Source organism: Euleptes europaea, chromosome 12 (genome assembly GCF_029931775.1).
Source record: "Euleptes europaea isolate rEulEur1 chromosome 12, rEulEur1.hap1, whole genome shotgun sequence".
NCBI classification, from domain to species: Eukaryota; Metazoa; Chordata; class Lepidosauria; order Squamata; family Sphaerodactylidae; genus Euleptes; species Euleptes europaea.
Window position 1 is genome coordinate 4,886,619 of NC_079323.1, and position 22,884 is coordinate 4,909,502.

The following is a 22,884-nucleotide window of genomic DNA, read 5'->3' on the forward strand; positions in this document are numbered from 1 at the left end:
GGAATTCAAAAGCGCTCGAAAGGCTGCTCCATTCAAAGTCAGATGATGAGGTTACAGGTGAAGTTAATTTATACATAGTTATCTAACACAACAACCTTAGAGGGAACTTAACTTAAAGTGACACATCAATAATTTAAGCCACTGGCATATATAATTGTAAAATTGAAAGAATGCTATAAAAAGCAAGACAAGTCCATTTCGTTATTAAGCCCAAATGGAGAATAATATTTTGTCTAATCCTAGATTTATGCTCACCTATCCTAAGTTTAACTTAGAGACGCAGTAGACACATTTACTAGTGGAACAGTTTGAAAATTGATTTAATGTACTTTAATGTACTTTTACATTAAATCAATTTTCAAACTGTTCCACTAGTAAATGTGTCTACTGCGTCTCATGCAAATGTGGAAAGCTGTACGTGGGCAGCACGATTCGCCAAGTTAAACTTAGGATAGGTGAGCATAAATCTAGGATTAGACAAAAGGTTTTAGATGCCCCCCTCACTTTGCACTTTATTAACAATAAACACAGCGAAGAAGACATTCGCTTTTTTGTAATCTGGACTTACAAAGGCAATCAATTTGATTTGGAAAATGTACAAAAGATTTTATTACAACAAGAAATGCGCTTTATACATTTATTTAAATCTTATTCTCCATTTGGGCTTAATAACGAAATGGACTTGTCTTGCTTTTTATAGCATTCTTTCAATTTTACAATTATATATGCCAGTGGCTTAAATTATTGATGTGTCACTTTAAGTTAAGTTCCCTCTAAGGTTGTTGTGTTAGATAACTATGTATAAATTAACTTCACCTGTAACCTCATCATCTGACTTTGAATGGAGCAGCCTTTCGAGCGCTTTTGAATTCCCTTGATACTTTCAGAGAATTAATTACTTTGGTATTAAGGTATGTCAGGCAGAATTTTGTTCTTTTTTAAGTTTTATTGTGCAATGTTTAAATTAACCTATTTATTGTAAGCATGAAAGAATATTTATTTATTTATTGCATTTATAGAGGAACCTTATCTCCCATCATTTAAACGGTGCGCTGATGAAGCCGCCGCTGCGGCGGTGAAAACGTTAAGTTAATCCGGACTGCGTTTCGATTTGATCACTTCCACCGTCTTTTTAAGAACATTCATGAATGAATAATATTTTGGACTAGCTTATTAATTCCAGACGACTACATTGAAGACTTCTTGAGAGCTATGTATATGTTTATTGTATTGTGTTGTTGACTTGTGTCTCAGTTCACCCATGCACTTTGTTCACTCTCACTAAAGTTTTGTTTTGCATTATAGAATATTGGTACTTATCCTTTTTGAACTGCTGTAACCTCCAGGTGATGGCTGGAGAGCTCCTGCTATTACAATGGATCTCCAGGCGATAGAGATCAGTTCACCTGGAGAAAATGGGCACTTTGGCCATTGGAATCTATGGTGTTGAAGTAGGGTTGCCAGGTCCCTCTTTGCCACCGGTGGGAGGTTTTAGGGGCAGAGCTTGAGGAGGGCGGGGTTTGGGGAGGGGAGGGTCTTCAATGCCATAGAGTCCAATTGCCAAAGCAGCCATTCTCTCCAGGTGAATTGATCTCCATCGGCTGGAGATCAGTCATAATAGCAGGAGATCTCCAGCTAGTGCCTGGAGGTTGGCAACCCTATGTTGAAGTCCCTCTCCTCCCGAAACCCTGCCCTTCTCAAGCTCTGCCCCAAAAACCTCCCGCCGATGGCAAAGAGGGACCTGGCGACCCTATGGGTCCTAGTACAGGAAATCTTTAAAAATTCTTTTGCAGTCCCTGCTCCCATTTTGGAACCTCCTTTTGGCCGCCCGGTGCTCTGATTGTTTGCTTATCTCTCTTGCTTTCAAAAGAACTTCCCTCCCAAGTCCTTCATGGAAGGAAAAAACTCCAAAAAATCTAACCTGCCCTCTTGGAGCAGTGGACTTCGATGCGGAGAATCGGGTTTGATTCCCCACTCCTCCACGTGAGCTGCAGAGGCTAATCTGGAGAACCGAGTTGGTTTCCCCCACTCCTCTACATGAGGCCAGCTGGGTGACCTTGGGCTAGTCGCAGCTCTCGTAGAGCTCTCTCAGCCCCACCTACCTCACAGGATGTCTGTTGTGGGGAGGGGAAGGGAAGGCGATTCTAAGCCGGTTTGATTCTTCCTTAAGTGGTAGAGAAAGTCGGCATAGAAAAACTAATTCTTCCTCCTCTTCCTCTTCTTGAAATGCTGGTTTCTAAGCGTCTGCTATTCCTGGCAAGACCCTTTATTATCGCAGAGGGGTATTAGCAGCTAAGGGGGTGCCGACATGTCCTTTCTCTGTCACTGCTGGGAGTCCTTGAGAGCTACGCAGAATATATATACATACCCACATACTCACTGTCAAAGTCAGTTTGGAAATATGCAGCCGGGAACCAGCCAGCCGGTTTTGGCCACCTACATTTCAGCGGCATGGGTTGGCATCAAAGCATGTGTGTGTGTGTGTAAATGCTTTCTTTTCTTTTTTTTTCATCTAGAAACCACACTTTTTCTGGGCCAGGATCCAGGGGTGTTATACAACTGATTGAGTCAGGGAGAGCTGGCTAAGAGGCTAGATGGGAAACAGAAATTTCTGGGGATGGCAGAGCGTACATGACTCTCAGTCCAAATTTCACGGGAGCAAAAGAGGAATAAAAGACTCTCAATTTCTCATCTGAAAAAAAAAAGAACTAAAAAAGACCTTCGCTTAGGAAAACAAAGAACCCATTACATTATTTGGAAGAACAACAGATATTCTTTGGCCCTGTTCAAGTAGTTTACAGGGTGGGCTGCAATTTATTTGGGACGTGCCCTTGGGTGTGATCTCACTAGGGTTGCCAACCTCCAGGTATTGGAGGAGAAAATAGACACCACTGTACAATTATCCAAGGATTTAGAAGCTAGTACAGGAGCGAAACACTACATAAACAAAGTGCAAATAGATTTATAAATAGCTACGTGCAATTACATACATTATGAGACATTATATACACAAAAAGACCTACAAGAAGTCATTCATAAATATTCATATTTTTAAATGTCCAAACAAGGTACACATTCTTCTTCCACAAGCTAATCTCATGTAGTCCAATGGATGCACCATTGGACTACGTGAGATTAGCTTGTGGAAGAAGAATGTGTGGAAGAAGAATGTGTACCTTGTTTGGACATTTATAAATCTATTTGCACTTTGTTTATGTAGTGTTTCGCTCCTGTACTAACCTCCAGGTATTAGCTGGAGATATCCTGCTATTACAACTGATCTCCAGCCAATAGAGATCAGTTCGCCTAGAGAAAATGGCTGCTTTGGCCATTGGATTCTATGGCATTGAAGTCCCTCCCCTCCCCAAACCCCGCCCTCCTCAGGCTCTGCCCCAAAAATCTCCCTCCAGTGATGAAGAGGGACCTGGCGACCCTAGATCTCACTGATCCGTTGCACTAGGGCCTAGTGTTGCCAACCTCCAGGCAGAGCCCGGTGCGCTCCTGGAATTACAATTGATCTCCAGAAGGCAGAGATCCATTTCTCTGGACGATACAGCAACGCCAAAGGGCGGAATCTATGGTATACCATAGAGTCTAGGAGAAACAAAAGTCCTAGAATGCTTACATCCTGCTACATTGCCTCTGCTCCCCAAACTCCACCCTCCCCAGGCTCATCTCCCAAATCTCCAGGAATTTCCTGCACCGAGAGTTGGCAACAACTAACTGGTACTTCCCTCCATGGCAAGGAAGGAGCTTTCGGCTGATCGGCAGAAGTCTCCTTGTGTGTAAGAAAGTGGCAGCATTTGGGGAATGGAACTGCATAATCCACTGTATTATTCACAAGGACACATATCGTTTAGGTATCACCAATTAGGGCCTCCCTTCCAAAACACTTTCCCATTGCATCATATTGTAGGGTTGCCAACCTCCAGGTTGTCAGTCAACAAGACAACAACTATAATATGTCATATACATAAGTGATTCTTTGTTGTCAATTGCATGTATGTGAAGCACTTATGTGAAGAAGGACTTATGCAGCTACTAACTACATGCATGCAGCCACTAACTGCAGCTACCGCAGGAAAACCTGAGCAGGAAAGTCCAGAGATAGCAAATGACAAGGGGTGTTAATGGGTTCCAGGAAGACCACATGAGTGATGTGTTCAGTTCTCTGGGACCCAGCCAACAGAGACAGTTATTTCTTCCCCAGTCCATTTTAACTCTTCTTCCCAAAAAAGACTTTCCTCCTGGAAAAAATGAAGTTTCATTTGCCGAAGCGGGGGTTTGGGGGGGGGGGGGATAAATATGTAGGTTCCCTCGAGTTACATTTTCCTGGCTGTTATCAAACCTTCATTTCCAGCTTCTTGCTTTGACACATCCTTGATGTTTTATTTGCCGAACGGTATTTTGCGTCAAGTTGCAAATTGGCATCGAATCTGAGAGCTTTTAGCTTTTTATCCATCATTCCTTTGCGGGGGTTTCCCCCCTTTTTTTAACCCATACAGACCGCAGGTCTGGTCCTGGCGGATGTTTTATAGAGGGAAAACAGCCAGGCGCTGACTTGTGAAAAGGGTGTTTCTCCCGCCATTCCCTTTTCCTTTTGTGAGGTGCTTACATAGGATGGATGGCCTGTAATCGAATACTGCCTAAGACTGGAGATCACCGTTAGGGTTGAAAGGTGCTCTCCGGAAGGTGGTGCCAGAGAAGAAAACAAAAATTACCCCTTTTCCTGCCAACAGCGACAATTTTTGAGCAAGATAAAGTCGGCTCCCAGAAGGGTTGCAAGGCAACTGGCAGGAGGGTTGTAGATAGGGATGTGGGGTGGGGAGGACACTGGTGGCAGCGTCACGTTAGTTCGGTAAAATAATTCCCAGAAGTGACATACGTAGTTCTAAGAATCACCGGAAACTCTATGGTAAAACTCCTGTTACCGTAGAGTTTTCAGCTTGGGTTTTAAAAAAAATTCTCCTCTATATGCCATTAAAGGTTTATGAATGAATGAATGAATGAATGATTGAATGAATGAATGAATGAATGAATGAAAATTTTCTCCTGTGCTGATAATTCACAGTGGGTAGCCGTGTTAGTCTGTCTGCAGTAGTAGAAAAGGGCAAGAGTCCAGTAGCACCTTAAAGACTAACAAGAATGTTTTCTGGTAGGGTATGAGCTCCTGTGCTGCCAGTCAGAGTGGCTGCAGGCAACAGGAGCGGTTAGTGGGCGATCCCCTGCCCCAACTGGTAGGGTTGCCAGGTCCCTGAGGGGGGCGGGGTTTAAGGAGGGGACTTCAATGCCATAGAGTCAAATTGCCAACGCGGCCATTTTCTCCGGGTGAACTGATCTCTAGCGGCTGGAGATCTCCAGCTACTACCTGGAGGTTGGCAACCCTACCAACTGGGGGCTTAGCCAGCATGGTGTAGTGGTTAAGAGCAGTGGTCTGGAGTGGTGGACTCTTGATCTGGAGATCCAGGTTTGACTCCCCACTCCTCCACATGAGCAGCGGAGGCTAATCTGGTGAACGGGATTGGTTTCCCCACTCCTTCACACAAAGCCAGCTGGGTGACCTTGGGCTAGTCACAGCTCTCTCAGCCCCACGTACCTCACAGGGTGTCTGTTGTGGCGAGGGGAAGGGAAGGTGATTGTAAGCAAGTTTGAGTCTCCTTTAAGTGGTAGAGAAAAACTAACTCCTTCTTCTTCTCCATCCCCTGCCCCGACTGGGGGCTTAGCAGCCCTAACCCTCAGTATCCACTCAGGTCTGGACATGTTACTGAAAATTCACATATCAGATAGGCCTTCCTCCCGTGAGACCTATTGTTTGGGATCCATCCAGTTCCTTGCTTGAGCCTTTTGCTAAAGTGATGGTATAGCTTTACTCTGCTCTGGTTAGACCTCACCTAGAGTACTGTGTTCAGTTTTGGGCACCGCAATTTAAGAAAGATGTAGACAAGCTGGATTTACACAGCATACCTGATCCCTGTTCCTGAGCCGGCCGATGGATTGCCTGCCAATCCAAGCAACCTGGCAACCCTTGGTTGTACCCACACTGGCTAATTATATATTCTAATTATATATTCTAACCCTATCCCCCCCCCCCCCGGTTTCCAGAAAAATCTGAAATCTGAAAAAACTGGAGGAGGGATTAAATCCCCCCAAATACAAGTATTTTGTCTCCACAAGAGCAGACAAAGCTCCTACACCGCAGCTGGGCATGCAGGTGACACCCTTTCCCTGTTATTTGTCCCCAGCATCTGGTATTTCAAGTTATACTGCCCCTGCATGTGGAGGCTCCATTTAGCTACCATGGCTCGTAGCTGTTGACAGAATGATCCTCCATGAACTGGTTTACATTCTTCTATCATAAGCCACCTCGTGAATCCAGTTTGGTGGGCATGCTTGAAATAAACCAAAGTAAATAAAATAATGCGTCTCACCTTGTCTTTAAGCCATTGAATGAGCTCTTCTTGTTACAGTGAATTCCATAAATGAAATGTTCCGTGAAGAAAAACCTTTCTTTTGTCTACCTTGAACCTACGAAAGGTCGATGTCTTCAGGTTGATCCCAAGTCCTGGTAACTAGGAGAGAGGGTGAAAGATGGATCCTCTCCGTAGCACTCTTAGTACCTCACAGGGTCGTTGGGAAGATAAAATGGAGGGGAGAAGAACAACGTGAGACCCTTTGGCCCCACATCGGGGAGAAAGGCAGGGTTTAAACGATGCAAGTAAAATAAATAGTATGATAACGACTCGTCAAAAAAAATCTCCTTCATTGGGTTGGATGCCGCAGATTTGTTTCTCTAGCTGTGGTACTTGCCACTGTCACAATGACCCTTCCCCTGATACAAGAGGAAGGTTACGGGTACTGGTGAATAGTGTGGATAATGCCGTCACTTGCAAAAGGGACCTGCAGCATCCAACCCATTGCCTTTGTTTCTAAACTGGAAAGTCTGGCATGTTTTCTCCCAGGAAAAGTACTTTAGCCTAGAGTTGAGAGAGACCCTAACTCAGATTTAGGGGTTCCTATTAGGGTTGCCAGGTCCCTCTCAGCTACTGGTGGGAGGGTTTTTTGGGGGGCAAAGCGTGAGAGGGCGGGGTTTGGGGAGGGGAGGGGACTTCAATGCCATAGAGTCCAATTGCCAAAGAGGCCATTTTCTCCAGGGGAACTGATCTCTATCGGTAGGGTTGCCAGGTCCCTCTTCGCCATCGGTGGGAGGTTTTGGGGGCAGAGCCGGAGGAGGGTGGGGTTGGGGGAGGAGAGGGACTTCAATGCCATAGAGTCCAATTGCCAAAAGCGGCCATTTTCTCCAGGTGAACTGATCTCTGTCGGCTGGAGATCAGTTGTAATAGCAGGAGATCCCCAGCTAGTATCTAGAAGTTGGCAACCCTATCTATCGGCTGGAGATCAGTCGTAACAGCAGATCTCCAGCTAGTACCTGGAGGTTGGCAACCCTAATTTGAAGCGTGCTCCGACCGCAACTATCGAATGGCTGATTTAGTGTGATGACGAACCCCTCCAGGTGCGGAGATGCCAAAGCAGCCCCCCAAAAAACCCCAAACCCTCAAAATAGCTATAGCTTTCAAATGGCAAACGTGCCAGCGGTTTGAGAACGTGAGTGATTGAATTGAGAAAGAAAAGAGGTATTGTCAACAGGGGGTGGTAGGTTTTCCAGCTCCGCTACTGGATATGTTAAGAAATTAGCTCTTCCATTTTGCAGGTGGTATTGCTCCGGGGAATGGCAGGATACCCAGCACGGAATATCTGGAAGTGGGATCAATGTTACTTAATCCCCAGGTGTCAAGAGATGCTGACAGCGAATGGCTTTTCACCGTTGAATGATGGCTTTTTCTTTTGGAAGCATGCAGGAAAAAAGTGAAATCTGTTGTGGTTGTATGTGTTCCCCATCCGGCTGTTAAAAAAAAAAAACCTCCCCCTGATCCACGTGAGGACTTGGAAACACCATTTTCCAAGCATGGCAACTCCCGCAATGCTTTGCGCTGACCCAAATGCTATGGGTCTGTTTTATAGAGGTCTTTTTGTGTCCATAATTTGTCAGGGATAGGCGGAGAAACAGCCGATCCTATTTGAAATGACAGCCCTCTCAAGAACAGGCCAGCCTGGTGTGTAGTGGTTAAGAGCGGTGGTTTGGAGCGGTGGAGTCTGATCTGGAGAACCGGGTATGATTCCCCACTCCTCCACACGAGCGACGGAAGCTAATCTGGTGAACCAGGTTGGTTTCCCCACTCCTACGCATGAAGTCAGCTGGGTGACCTTGGGCGAGTCACACTCTCTCAGCCCCACCTACCTCACAGGGTCTGTTGTGGGGAGGGGAAGGGAAGGTGATTGCAAGGTGGTTTGATTCTTCTTTAAGCGGTAGAGAAAGTCAGCATATAAAAACCAACTCTTCTTCTTCTGTGTGCTTAATAAAAATGCTCCACCAAGTAATAAATTTGAATTCTATTTATTTATTTATGCTACCCTCTGAAATGGCAGGAGAGTTGCTGAGAAGCCCTGGAAGAAGGGGAACCTTTGAATTCGAGGTGCATAGAGACATCTGTAATTGTTTCCAACCATATCTGCCTTTTTCACCCTGCGGGGTTTGGGTCCGATTTAGATTGGGGAAACAGGGCATGAGGAAAGGGTGAAGAATCCCTCCGTGCCGATCTGCTGATCAGCCCCAGGCAGCGGCTTTGAAGTGAACAAAGATTAAAATCAGGAAATCAGGGATCCGTCAGTGCCTCCTCGGTTTTGGCCCTCCACCGCCACACGAGATCAGGAAACAGGGGTGGGTCTTTGACATGTCCTCAGAACAGGAATGAGCTGATCTCAGTTCTGTTCCTCTGTTGTCTCCACATTTCTGTCGGCACTGCCTTTCGTTTCTCCTGGATTTAAGACAGGGATGGTTTTACTGCCGGGAGATCAGTTTTATTGAGCTGTTCTTAATTGTTTTGTTGCACGAGATAATTAGATCACTCCCTGGATAAAACAGCTAATGACACTTTCTGAGAAACGGATACTGCGCTATCTGCTATCAACTAGATCAGCAAATTGCGTGAGAGATGTGGCAACGTTTCTCTTTATAGTGTCAAGAAGAAATTAATCTTCGTTTCCCCCCTTTTTTTAAAGTGTGAAGTGGCAGATGAATCGCTAATGCATGTTAAATCTAGGAAAAGGAATTGTTTTGTTGACTTACAGTTCAATCACAGAGTCACACCCTTCTGAGTTTATGGAAATTAATGGGATTGGAAGGGTGTGATTCTGTTTAGGACTGCACAGTTAAGGTTTGAAGTTTGTACGGATTATTGCTTTATTTCCCGGGTGGTGTAGTGGTTAAGAGCGGTGGTCTGGAATGGTGGACTCTAATCTGGAGAACAGGGTTTGATTCCCCACTCCTCCACATGAAGCCAGCTGGATGACCTTGGGCTAGTCACAGTTCTCTCAGCCCCACCTACCTCACAGGGTGTCTGTTGTGGGGAAGGGAAGGTGGTTTGATTCTTCTTTAAGAGGTAGAGAAGGTCAGAATATCAGATACCTGAGGTTCCATTGCAACCCGGGGGAATTGGCCCGTAGGATTGCAAGCTCAATTTCCCCAGGTGGGGAAATTCCTGGGGATTTGGGGTTGGAGCATGGGGAGGCCAGGGACCTCAGTGGGGTGCAGTGCCATAGGGCACTTTCACACATGCCGGATAATGCACTTTCAATCCACTTTCAGTGCACTTTGCAGCTGGATTTTACTGTGTGAAATGGCAAAATCCACTTGCAAACGGTTAAAGTGCATTGAAAGTGGATTGAAAATGCATTATTCTGTATGTGTGAAAGTGCCCATAGAGTCCCCCCTCCAAAGCATACATTTTCTCCAGGGGAACTGATCTCTGTTGTCTGGAGAAGAAGAGCTATAATTCTGGGGGATCCCCAGGCCCCACCTGGAGGCTGGCATCTCTAGATACCTCTCCTGGTCAATGAGCCTCTGCAGAGATTTGAAACCTACTTCCCTGGAGGTTTTTAAGCAGAGTCTAGATGGCCATCTGTCAGCAATGCTGATTCTATGAACTTAGGCAGATCGTGAGAGGGAGGGCAGGAAGGGTTGCATCAGGGCTTGGCTCTCGTGGCCCTTTCTTACGTGCCCAGGGTAATGCTGATCACCACTTTTGCGTCAAGAAGCAATTTCCCTCCAGGCCAGATTGGCCAGGAATCTTGGAGGGCTTTTGTTGCCATCTTCTAGGCATGGAGTAGGGGTAGGGTTGCCAACTTCCAGGTGGTGACTAAGGGAATAAGCAGCACTTGGGCTCTGTATTCATGTAGTGTTGCAAACACTATTGTGAAATTACCCAATATACAATGAAAGAAAATGTAGCTGACATTTAATAAACCAACATTCAAAAGCAATGCAAAAAACACCAACGTCTGCAATATATACAGGATTAACAAGACAATGCTATAGCTCCTGTAATATCAAAACAAATAATCTAAGGAATATATGCATACTTTACTGATAAAGCTCAGTCTATGTCAAGGGAATGTATATACGTGTTACTGATAAAGTTCAGTCACAGAATATAACAGGTATAACAACATAAAGAAGAGCAAACCTGCTACTGATCATCTCTCAGTGAAAAATTATAACAATAAAAATGCCAACAGGTAAGTAAGAAAAATGTTCTTGACTCAAGGTGGTCAAAGGAGACCGTGGTCTCAAAATTGCATTTCCCAATCCCAACCCGGAGCTGGCCACCCTAAGTAGGGATCACTGGGGGTGTGGGTGGGGCGGGGTGGTAGAATTTCCTGCATTGGCCAGGGGGTTGGACTAGATGACCCTGGTGGTCCCTTCCAACTCTATAATTCTATGATGTCAAAAAGACATGACACGGTTAACAGGCATGAAAGGAACAACTGCCGTTCTGCAGACGGCGAAACTGGGAGACGGAGCATATCGCAAACATTTTACATGGCTTTCCATCCCATGCCTTTCAGCATCTGGCCAACGGATGAGTTCCAGCGTCTCTCCAAGCAGAAGGACCAGCTGAGGAAATCACGAGGAAAGTGAGGTGGAACTGCACGCCGCTCGGCCTGGGAAAGAGATCGGGGAGAGTTATTGCAGGAAAGTCCCTGAAGCCTTTCACCGCACGGTGCAGGTGCGGGGTTTTAAGAGGGGGAGAAAGGCAGCAGGGCTCCGGGGCTGGTATAAATCAGAGGCTGTAATGCATACGGGAAGAATATAGCCAAAAATTAAAAAATAATAAAAATAAAACAGGTACAGAGGAAAGCCAAGGGAGAAACCTGCTGTGCTTTCTGAAGGAGGGTGGGCCTGAAAAAGGAAGAAGAGGAGGAAGACGAACGTGAAGAAGAACACAAAGAAGAACATGAAGAAGAAGAGCTGGTTTTTATATGCTGACATTCTCTACCTTTTAAGGAGAGTCAAACCAGCTTATAGTCTCCTTCCCTTCCTCTCCCCACAACAAACACCTTGTGAGGCAGGTGAGGCTGAGACAATTCGGCGATAACTGTGACTAGCTCAAGGTCTCCCAGCTGGCTTCATGTGTAGGAGTGGGGAAACCAACCCAGTTCACCAGATTAGCCTCCACCGCTCATGTGGAGGAGCTGGGAATCAAACCCGGTTCTCCAGATCAGAGTCCACTGCCCCAAGCCACCCCAGAAATTGACACAGGCCCTTCTGCTAGTGTGGTGTAGTGGGTGGACTCTAATCTGGAGAACTGGGTTTGATTCCCCGCTCCTGCACATGAAGCCAGCTGGGTGACCTTGGGCTAGTCACAGTTCTCTTTGAGCTCTCTCAGCGCCACCTACCTCACAAGGTGCCTGTTGTGGGGAGAGGAAGGGAAGGAGACTGTAAGCCGGTTTGATTCTCCTTAAACAGGTAGAGAAGATCGGCATAGAAAAACCAGCTCTTCTCCTCTTCTTATCCAGGTGATGCTTATTCAGCACTCTGCACATTTTTAGTGTGGTGGGCAAAATGTGCTGTTTTTAAAATTAAACTTTGATGAAAGCATGATAGCCCAGATGGGCCTGTGCTCCCGCTGACACTCATCTCCGAGACGCAAACATGCGCAACACACCCTTTCTCCCGTGCCGTGACCTGCCTGAAGACCTGCCAAATGTTTGGAAGAATTTCTCCCGAGTTCAGTTACGTTTTATAAGTGAAATTCTTAACCCAGGTTAAAGAAGTTAATATCTTGGTGTTTTCTCTTCCTTGATCTGTCTCTGGTTGGGAAAAAACTATTCTCGTCTGCCGATTGTCTTGGTAATGTTTTCCAGATTGCACCCCCCAAAATTACTTTTCATTTATTTTCAAGAAGAGGGGGAAATCCCTTGGGGAATATTTTAATAAAGTGGGAACTTGGGCTGCACTGTACGGCTCCATCTTTCCTCAATGATCTCTTCCTATTCTCATTTTATTGTAGGTGCCAGATTCTTTGTTGCCTTTGCCCTTCCATGGAAGAAGAAGAATGAGGAGAAGAAGAACAAGAAAAAGAAGAGGAGGAGGAGGAGGAGAGTTGGTTTTTATATGCCAACTTTCTGTACCACTTAAGGAAGAATAAAACCAGCTTATGATTTCCTTTCCTTCCTATTACAACCAATCTCCAGCTGATAGAGATCAGTTCACCTGGAGAAAATGGCCACTTTGGCAATTGGAGTCTATGGCATTGAAGCCCCTCCCCTCTCCAAACCCTGCCTTACTCAGGCTCCACCCCCAAAATCTCCAGGTTAGGGTTGCAAGGTCCCGTTGGGGGTATTTTGGGGCGGAGCCTGAGGAGGGTGGGGTTTGGGTAGGGGAGGGACTTCAATGCCATAGAGTCCAATGGCCAAAGCAGCCGTTTTCTCCGGGGGAACTGATCTCTATCGGCTGGAGAGCAGTTGTAATAGCAGGAGATCTCCAGCTAGTACCTGGAGGTTGGCAACCCTATCCCAGACTGCTCCCCAAATCTGCAGGAATTTCCAAACCTGGAACTGGCGGCAACCTTATCCAAGAGTCCTGTTTCATTCCTATGTAAGTCTGTTTGTCAATTGCATATTGAATAATCCACTTGCTTTAGTTGGGTCGACCTGCTGTTCTTCGAGCTAAGCTTGTTAACATATCAGGTCGGTTTGGGGTGGGGGCTGGAAATGACCAATGTAGCCTGGCTCCTGATCAAAAAGAAACAGGAAATCACATCCCATTGTCAAAGGGGAATTTCCTGGATGTTCCCATTATTCCAACGATGCACGCAGGCCTTTGCCGTGTCGTTGGAGGCCTTCAGAAATGACGGCTCGACTCTCCCTGGACCCCGTGCGTGTCTTTCAGCCCAGACTAAAATATAGCTTCTTGGCAGCCAGCGATAGACAGCCGGAGGGAAAGAAAACTTAAAGCAAAAAGCCAAGAGGACGAAATAATTGTTCCTTGAGATAGGGAAAGTGAATGCAGGTTGGAGGAACAACCTGCGGAGCAGCAGTGCTTGGCTTCAGCACCTCCACAGCAGAAGAAGAAGAAGAAGAAGAAGAAGAAGAGTTGTCTTTTATATGTCAATTTTCTCTACCTTTTATAAGGAGTCTCAAACTGGCTTACAATCACCTTCCCTTCCTCTCCCCACAACAGACACCTTGTGAGTAGGGTTGCCAACCTCCAGGTACTCAGTACAGGAGCGAATATGTTAGAAAATAGCAAAATGTATTGCAACTATGTACAATTGTCTAAATGACCATCCACATACAACTAGTGTCCAAAGCAACAAGTAAGTGGTAAGTAAAGGTGAGTACACTTCAATTAATAGTCCTTCTATTATATTCTTTTTCCACAGAAGCAGGTATTGATGGATGAAAGGGTGTCAGCAGACAAAAGTTCTCCAAGAGGATACCATCGTTTCATAGTCACATCTTCATCAGTCCTTCATTACAAAAGTCTCATAATTTCCTATGTGATCATCCATATCAGACTGTCCCCGTAGGGTAAATTTTTCAAGGTATTGCAATAATAAATATCCCAAGCAGGGTAAAATACAGAGATCCTTCCACCAGGGGTAAGGACCTTCGAGAGCCGCCATGGAATGATGGTTAAGAGTGGTGGACCCTGATCTGGACAACGGGGTTGGTTCCCCCACTCCTCCACATGAAGCCTGCTGAGTGACCTTGGGCTATTCTCAGTTCTCTCTGAACTCTCTCAGCCCCACCTACCTCACAAGGTGTCTGTTATGGGGAAAGGGAGGGAAGGTGATGGGGGCAGATGGATCGGGGCCACGGCGCTGGAAAAAGGGGAGAGGAACTTCTCCCCACACTGTTTTCCCCAGTCAATAATGCCACTTCTATGCTGCTTTAAGTCCTGGCAGGAGGGGGAAATTATAATGATTTCCTTATTGAAGCTTAAAGAGATTTTTTTTGGGGGGGGGGGAATTCAACTGGGGAAAACATAAGGGAGTTAAAAGCGCCTCTTCCCCAGTTCTGTAGCCCCGATCCACGCCCCGCTACCTCTAAGGTCAAATAATAGGGCAGAATTTCCAATAGAGAACCCCAGTTGTATCTCGTTACCTGAGATCCATTAACAGGAAGAGCCAGAAACAGCACCGTATAACATTTTATTTATATCAAGTGTTTATATCCGGCCTTCCCCTTTAGTAAACCTCCAAGGCTCTCTCTTATAAACAATTAAAACCGCACAATAAAACTGGCATGCAACAACAAAACCGCAGCATCAGGAATTGTTTCCAAACACATTTGTATTTATTAATTTGCGAGGTTTCCAGGGGTCATTCTAAGTCCTGGATGCCACATGTTCCTGATGCGAGTGGAACAGCAGCCTAGCTAGCTACGATCCCACACCCTCAGGGCAAAAACAAAGAATGGAAAGAGAGAGAGAGTGAATGAATGAATGAATGAATGAATGAATGAATTCCAAAGAGCTAAGAGCATAGCACCTGTACTGAAGAACATAGCTACGAGTGAGCCAGTGTGGAGTAGTGGTTAAGAGCGGTGGACTCTAATCTGGAGAACCAGGTTTGATTCCCCACTCCTCCAATGAGCAGCAGACTCTAATCTGGTGAACCAGGTTGGTTTCCTCACTCCTGCACATGAAGCCAGCTGGGTGACCTCGGGCTAGTCACCGTTCTCTCCAAACTCTCTCAGCCCCACCTGCCTCACAAGGGGTTTGTTGTGGAAAGAGAAAGGCGATTGTAAGCCGGTTTGATTCTCCTTAAAGCGTAGAGAAAGTCGGCATATAAAAGCCTCCTCTTCCTCCTCCTCCTCCTCCACCACCACCACCACTACAACATCACACCAGGAGGGGTGGTGGCTCAGTGGAAGAGCCTCTGCTTTGGGTGCAGAAGGTCCCAGGTTCAATCCCTGGTATCTCCAGTTAAAAGGACCAACTAAAAGGATGGTGAGAAAGACCCTTGCCTGAGACCTTAAAAGCTGCTGCCCATCTGAGTAGACAATACTGGCCTTGGTGGACCAAAGGTCTGATTCCGTATAGGGCAGCTTCACGTGTTTATGTGTACCAAGTGAAGGGTGGAAGTGTCTGATAGAGCGGTCGAGCCTGCGGGCCTGCTCACTGAAATGCTACATGTTGCAGGAAGGGACTTGAAGCCTCATCCTTGAGATTTGGGGGCAGTGTCTGTGGATGGGAGGGATTTCACCTAGGCCATTTATACAGGGTCAATTTTGATGCTTGCTCAAAGCTCCTTTTTTAAATCCCACCTTTAAAATACCTATTCATGGTCCCGATGCAAGAGGAGAAAGTCAAACAAATTCCACCCTCCACTCGCCTGCTCCTTCGTTCCTTCATTTGGATAGCCATTAGCAATCTTCATTTGCACAGCTACCGTATATACTCGCGTATAAGCCGAGTTTTTCAGCCCAAAAAAAGGGCTGAAAAAACTGAACTCGGCTTATACGCGGGTCAATACGGTAGGGTAGGGGAGGAGGGAGGAAAGAGGGAGGGAGGGGGGGGAACTTACTGCCATCGCCGCCACGCCCGGGAGCCTTCCTCCTGCCGGCAGGGGCCTTTCTTGGCCGGCAGGAGGCCCCTGCCGGCCGCGCCGCCGACTCTCAGGCGCTCGGGCGCCTTCCTCCAGCCGGCAGGGGCCTTCCTTAGCCGGCAGGAGGTCCCTGCCGGCCGCGCCGACGGCTCTCAGGCGCTCGGGCGCCTTCCTCCTGCCGGCAGGGGCCTTTCTTGGCCGGCAGGAGGCCCCTGCCGGCCGCGCCGCTGGCTCTCAGGCGCTCGGGCGCCTTCCTCCTGCCGGCAGGGGCCTTCCTTAGCCGGCAGGAAGCCCCTGCTGGCCGCGCCGCCGCCACCCACGCGCCCAGGCGCCTTCCTCCGGCCGGCAGGGGCCTGGAGGGGCCTCCTGCCGGCCCAGGAAGGCCGCGCCGCCACCGCCGATTCGCTGCGTCTCCCGGTAAGTAGGGGGTTCAGGGGCTCTTCCCCCTCCCCCCCTTGGATGGCACTGGGGTCGGGGTGGGTTGGGGTGGGTCGGGGTGGGGTGGGTCGGGAGGGCCCGGGAGGCCGGTGGGAGGGCGACCAGGGGCAGGGGCCCTGCGCTCTAAAATGGCGGCTGCCATTTTAGAGCGCAGCATTGCCGGTAAAGGGAATTTCTTATTGACCCTCGGCTTATACGCGGGTCAATAAGAAATTCCCTTTTCTGGCCTCAAATTTGGGGGGTCGGCTTATACTCGGGTCGGCTTATACCCGAGTATATACGGTAACCCTAGTGGCTGTGATTCTTCAATCTTCCTTGAGTGGATGCTTCAAGGCGGGGACTGAACAAATAAAAAAAAGGTCGTGTTAAAGGGGCTCTTAAGAAAAGTGAAGCAGGTATGCACCGGCTTCGCTGTGACTTCTGGAATGACGGTTCAGTGTGAAGCAAAAAAAAATGTGGGGCACTTCAGCCTGGAACGTGCTGCTAACTACCAAGCATAAACAGCCCTAGAATCCATGGTGTACCATAGAGTTTGCCTTCTGAAGCTGCCATTTTCTCCAGGGGACCTAATCTCGGTAGTCTGCAATCAGTTGTAATTCCGGGAGCTAGAAAACATAAACACTACCCTTCTCAGCAATTAAAGAAAATCTTCTTCTCCTTGCTGGAGTTGCCAAGCTTCACACGCAGAGTTGTTTCATATATTTGGATCTCATTCCTGGATTCAAATGCTTTTATTCCAAGTTCCTGGCTTGATTTTTAGAATGATGGGATATGATCAGGTCCCATGAGATCCTAAAGACGCCTTCTCCTCCTCCTCAAAAGATGTAATGTAGAGATAGAGTTGATTATAAATGTGTTTGCGACAGCCAACACAAGGGGCACTTTCACACATGCCGAATAATGCACTTTCAATCCACTTTCAATGCACTTTGCAGCTGGATTTTACTGTGTGAAACGGCAAAATCCACTTGCAAACGATCATTAAAGTGCATTGAAAGTGGACTGAAAGTGCATTATTCCGTATGTGTAAAAGCAAGGATTGCAACCCCTTGAAAATGTGTTGATTCTCTTGTCATTTTAGATTGCTTCAATCAGGTTGGGAAAAATTGCTATTCTCAACTAAATTAGCACCATTTTTCAGAAGGCTGAGACATACTAACGCTCACACTGACAGGTGTGTTGAGTGATAGGTCCCGACTGTGTTGGGAGAACAGCTGATCCCAAAGAAATGATTTGTTTTTAATGGGACCGTTCTAAATTGATTTATTTGCTTTTGACTTTAAAACGGCATTTTTAGTTGTTGTTCTAAGCCGTTGGAGTGCTGTGGAAAAGTGGCTCCCAGACAGACAGAGGTTCAGGGAAGGCATCTTGCCAAGCCGCGGCTTGCAATAATCACAGTTTAGAACCTGAGTCATGATCTGAACTGCCAAATGGCACAATTAAAGCTGGCTACCTGGTTTCTTGATCTTCCCGTTTAGCACTTAGCATGAAAAAAGATCACCTCTGTCTCCAGGGTACAGCAGCATCTGGATGCAGAGGAATATAAGACTCAGTGGAAGAGCATCTGCTTGGCATGCAGAAGGTCCCAGGTTCAAGCCCTGGTATCTCCAGTTAAAAGGACCAGGCAGTAGGTGATGTGAAAGACCTCTGCATGGGACCCTGGAGAGCTGTGGAGAGGGATTCAGTGGTAGAGCACCTGCTTGGCATGCAGAAGGTCCCAGGTTCGATCCCCAGCATCTCCAGCTAAAAGGCAGTAAGTGATGTGAAAGATCTCTGCTTGAGACCCTGGAGAGCCATGGGGAGGGGCCATGGCTCAATGGTAGAGCATCTGCTTGGCATGCAGAAGGTCCCAGGTTCAATCCTGGCATTCTCCACTTAAAGGTTCAGGTTATAGGTGATGTGAAACACCTGAGACCCTGGAGAGTTGCTGCCAGTCTGAGGAGACAATACTGATATTGATGAACCAAAGCATCAGAAGCATCTCATTGGTCACTGTGTGGCCACAATACTGGACTACACGGACCACTGGTCTGATCCAGCATGCTGGATCTCGAGTTGTGTGAAGGTGACCCATGGTGTTACCAACTGGAAAGTAGGGTTGCCAGCTCTGAGCTGGGAAATACCTGGAGATTTTAGGGGTGTGGCCTGGGGAGGGTCAGGTTTGGGGAGGGGAGGACATAATACCACCGAGTTCACTCTCCAAAGCTACCACTTTTTCAAGGTGAACTGATCTGTGTAACATGGAGACCTATTGTAATCCTGGGAGATCTCCAGCCACCCCCTGGAGACTGGCAACTAGGGCTGCCAGCTCAGGGTAGGGAAATACCTGGAAATTTTGAGGGTGGAGCCTGAGGAGGGCAGGGTTTGGGGAGGGGAGGGACTTCAACGGGGTATAATGCCATAGAGTCCACCTTCCAAAGTGGCTATTTTCTCCAGGTCAGAGATCTGTCGCTCAGAGATCTGTTGTAATTCCAGGAGATCTACAGCCTCCACCCGGAGGTTGGCAACCCTACTGGCAACTCTGCATGAATGTGTGAACTGCCTCTCCAAAACAAACACTTCCAGCACTATTTCCATGGTTGTGCTTGACGCTGCGGTTACCAGATCCAAAATGGGACGAAGAATAACCCACCCTTTCCCATCCCACATGGAACAAAATAATGCATGCCCGAGTATCATTGGATGGTTCAACCTTGAAATCTTCTAATCGTCATTGACAGGACACAGTGCACAAAAACGTCAAATCGGTTTATGGGACGAGACTGGTAGGAAAGAAATGGAAAGCAGCAAGTCTCCGACATAAAAAAAAATATATTGCCCTGTGCAGACTGTAAATGCGGTTAGTTCAAAATACACTCTGTCTGAAGGGGAGATCTCTCTCCTTGCCAAAAACATTCTGTCCTTTAATCGTGAAGCGGATAAATGGCTTTTAACGATTCGGCGAGGTTTTGAATGTCTAGCATGGAGAATTAACCTGAACAGAACCACGTTTTATAGGAGACGGCTTTGCTTTCCGATAGTTTTTCCAGGGAGACCCTTTCCAGACTTCACAAGAGTAACCGAAGGTGAAATAACTGGGAAATCATGGAAACAGCCCTGCAGATCCCTAAATCAGTTACAGCTCAGAAAAAGAAAAAAAACATACACACAGATCCTGTTACCCTGTTACCTGAAATATGTAAAGAGCTTTGGAATTACGCTCATTAAAAGGGGAAAAAAACCAGTCCCAAGTTCCATCGGAAATGCTATTCTATTGTGCAAAGGTGGAGTATATGCATTCCACCCCACTTAGGATTGCCAGGTCCCCCCCCCCCCGGCAATCGGTGGGGGATGGGGGGTAAGGGTTGCTAGATCCAAGCTGGGAAACTCCTGAATATTTGGGGATGGAGCCTGGGGAGGGCAGGGACCTAGGTGGGGTACAATGCCATAGGCCATTTATGCAAACAGAAAATGCAGAGGAAACTTGTGGAAATGCATGGGGAGAGCGAGGCGACCTCTCTGACGGTCGGGAAATGCAAGCATAATCAAAGAAAAGCCCCGAAGTAGTCGGCAGGGTGACCACGAGGAAGCAGCCATGCATAAATGGCCATAGAGTCTAACCTCCAAAGCATCCATTTTCTCCTGGGGAACTGATCTCTGTAGTCTGGAGATGAGCTGTAATTCCAGCCATCTAGTATGGCCTATGAATTATAGTTCTGTTATTTATTAAAATATTATTAAAAATGGACTCTATGGCATTGAAGTCCCTCCCCTCCCCAAACCCCGCCCTCCTCAGGCTCCGTCCCAAAAACCTCCCGCCAGTGGCGAAGAGAGACCTGGCCACCCTAACCCTGAGCACGGAAATGGCACACCTACTTTAGTGCAGAAAAGGGGCTCCAGGATTTGAAGTAAACAAATGACCCACAATCTGGCCCACAATAAATTTCATACATTTGTACAGAAAACAGAGCAAAAGATCTGTTCTCGTTTCTCGGATATGGTGGGATCTCAAAGTTTGTTGTACCCCCATGGAGCTGCTGTTTCGGGCAAGATCCTCACTGTCTGCGGACCAAGGGTTGCTAGATCCAAGCAAGTGTAATTCCGACAAAGGAGCTGAGATCTCCTCTCCCTCCTGTGTCGAGGCCCCGTTTGCCGCTTCCCGTGATAAAACCAGAACCCGATTCCAGGTGCGTCTTCATTATAAGCATCCAGAGTCAACCATCTGTGCATGGAGCAATTGTGTCGTTTTCTCTTCTCTGGATGAGAAGGGTTTTTTTTTAAAAGGGGGGAACATTGAAGTGTTATTAGGCGAAGAGAATTTGAAATTCAGTTCCAAAGTTCTCCCTTCAGGCGAAAAACAATTTCCTGCCGTTATTCCCCCCCCCACCAGCCCCCATGCACCCAGATAACTTCAAAATAAGGCATTGACTTCAAAGAGGCGTTCTTGCAACACGCCATCTCCGTCCGCCCCAAAACACGACAGGCATCCGTGAGCGAAAGTATCGGTGTTGTGATACTCTGCAGATTGCTGCGGTTTACAAACCAGGCCCCCCCGAGGTCACGAACGGCTGGATCTGCACTTAATGCGACTTGACAGCTTGTATTATATTCTCTCACTCAAGGATGGTAAAGCCAGGTCCCGTTACATACGGAGGAAATCTCCCCCCCAGGTCAAGGTGGAAGAAACAGCACAAATGTTTCAGAACCGCGTATCCCCGCAAAGCCGTTACCCTCTCGAGCGGCCTTTGGCGCGCATATGTTGGAACACCTTTGGCCTTCGCCGAAAGGACGGATCGCTAACCGAGATTGTTCTTCTGCATCTGGGCATCAAGTACCGAATGCGAGAGGCCTCAGGGGGCAGCGTTGCCCTTCGGTGGTGGGCCTCCCTTCCTCTAGGGCTCCACCAAGGCCCGAGCATCCTGGAGGTAGGGTTGCCAACCTCCAGGTGGGCTGCTGAAAAAAAAATCACACCTCTATACCTAATTGATACAATGCAGAGCAGTATAGGAAAAGTTATACCACACTCAAAAAGAGAATCAGATATTTACTCGGTGTATCTAGGATAATAATTCAATATTGACATAATAACAATAATGGCATAAATAAGAAATATCAACAGAGTGGATCCAACCACGTTACATAAATCTCATTCCACAAGTCCACTGTGTATAACTACAATTTTCGGTCAAAAGTCCCCAGCAACGTGGTCACACGTTGTGCCTGTGCCTAAAATTGTGCTGTTCTCCTTTGGATCTGCAATATGAAATTGACTTGAACTATATTTCCACTGAAGACACAACAGTCTGACCGGCAGTCAGTCTACGTCTGAGATTGTGACCACGTTGCTGGGGACCTTTGACTGGAAATTGTAGAGTTATGCACAGTGGACGTGTGGAATGAGATTTATGTAATGTGACTGGATCCTTTCTGTTGATATTTCTTGTTTATGTCATTGTTGTTATTATGTCAATATTGAATTATTATAATTGATGCACTAAGTAATTATTTGATTCTCTTTTTGAGTGCGGTATACCTTTTCCTATACTGCTTTGCATTGTAACCGCCAGGTGGGACCTGGCAATCCCACAAACTTTCAATGGATGTCCAGATGACGGAGCTCAGTTCTCCTGGAGAAAATGGCCGCTTTGGAGGGCGGACTCTATGTAGGGTTGCCAGCTCTGGGTTGGGAAATACCTGGAGATTTGGGGGGGTGGAGCCTGAGGAGGGCGGGGTTTGGGGAGGGGAGAGACTTTAATGCCATAGAGTCCAATTGCCAAAGTGGCTATTGTCTCCAGGTGAACTGATCTCTATTGGCTGGAGATCAGTTGTAATAGCGGGAGATCTCCAGCTAGTACCTGGAGGTTGGCAACCCTAGATTCTATGGCATTGTACCCCATTGGATCTTGTAACCGTAGTGTCAAACAGTGCTGGAAGTGTTTGTTTCGGAGGGGCAGTTCACACATTCACTTGGGGTTGCCAGTAGGGTTGCCAACCTTGCTTGGGGGCAGAAAATTAGCATCTGTAGCAAGAGAATTACACAACTTTAAGGTTGACAATTAAGAAATTGAAATTGTTGAAGACTTTCTGTTCCTTGGCTCCATCATCAACCAAAAGGGAGACTGCAGCCAAGAAATCAGAAGGAGACTGAGACTGGGAAGGGCAGCCATGAAGGAGCTAGAAAAAATTCTGAAGTGTAAGGATGTGTCACTGGCTACCAAGATAGTTAATTCATGCCATCGTATCCCCTATTACTATGTATGGGTGTGAAAGCTGGACATTGAAGAAAGCTGATAGGAAGAAAATAGATTCCTTTGAAATGTGGTGTTGGAGGAGAGTGTTACGGATACCCTGGACTGCCAAAAAAAACCCCCAACAAATCAGTGGGTTCTAGATCAAATCATGGCTGAACTGACGCTAGAAGCTAAAATGACTAAACTGAGGCTATTGTATTTTGGTCACGTTATGAGAAGACAAGAGTCACTGGAAAAGACGGTCATGCTAGGAAAAGTTGAGGGCA

At 46.9% G+C, this 22,884-nt stretch overlaps 1 non-coding gene across 1 annotated transcript; it reads left to right on the forward strand.

Moving 5' to 3' along the window:
* Positions 1–15,255: 15,255 nt before the first annotated feature.
* TRNAP-UGG (transfer RNA proline (anticodon UGG)) lies at positions 15,256–15,327 on the forward strand. The gene has a single exon. It is a non-coding gene; the product is annotated as a tRNA-Pro (tRNA).
* The last annotated feature ends 7,557 nt before the right edge of the window (positions 15,328–22,884 follow it).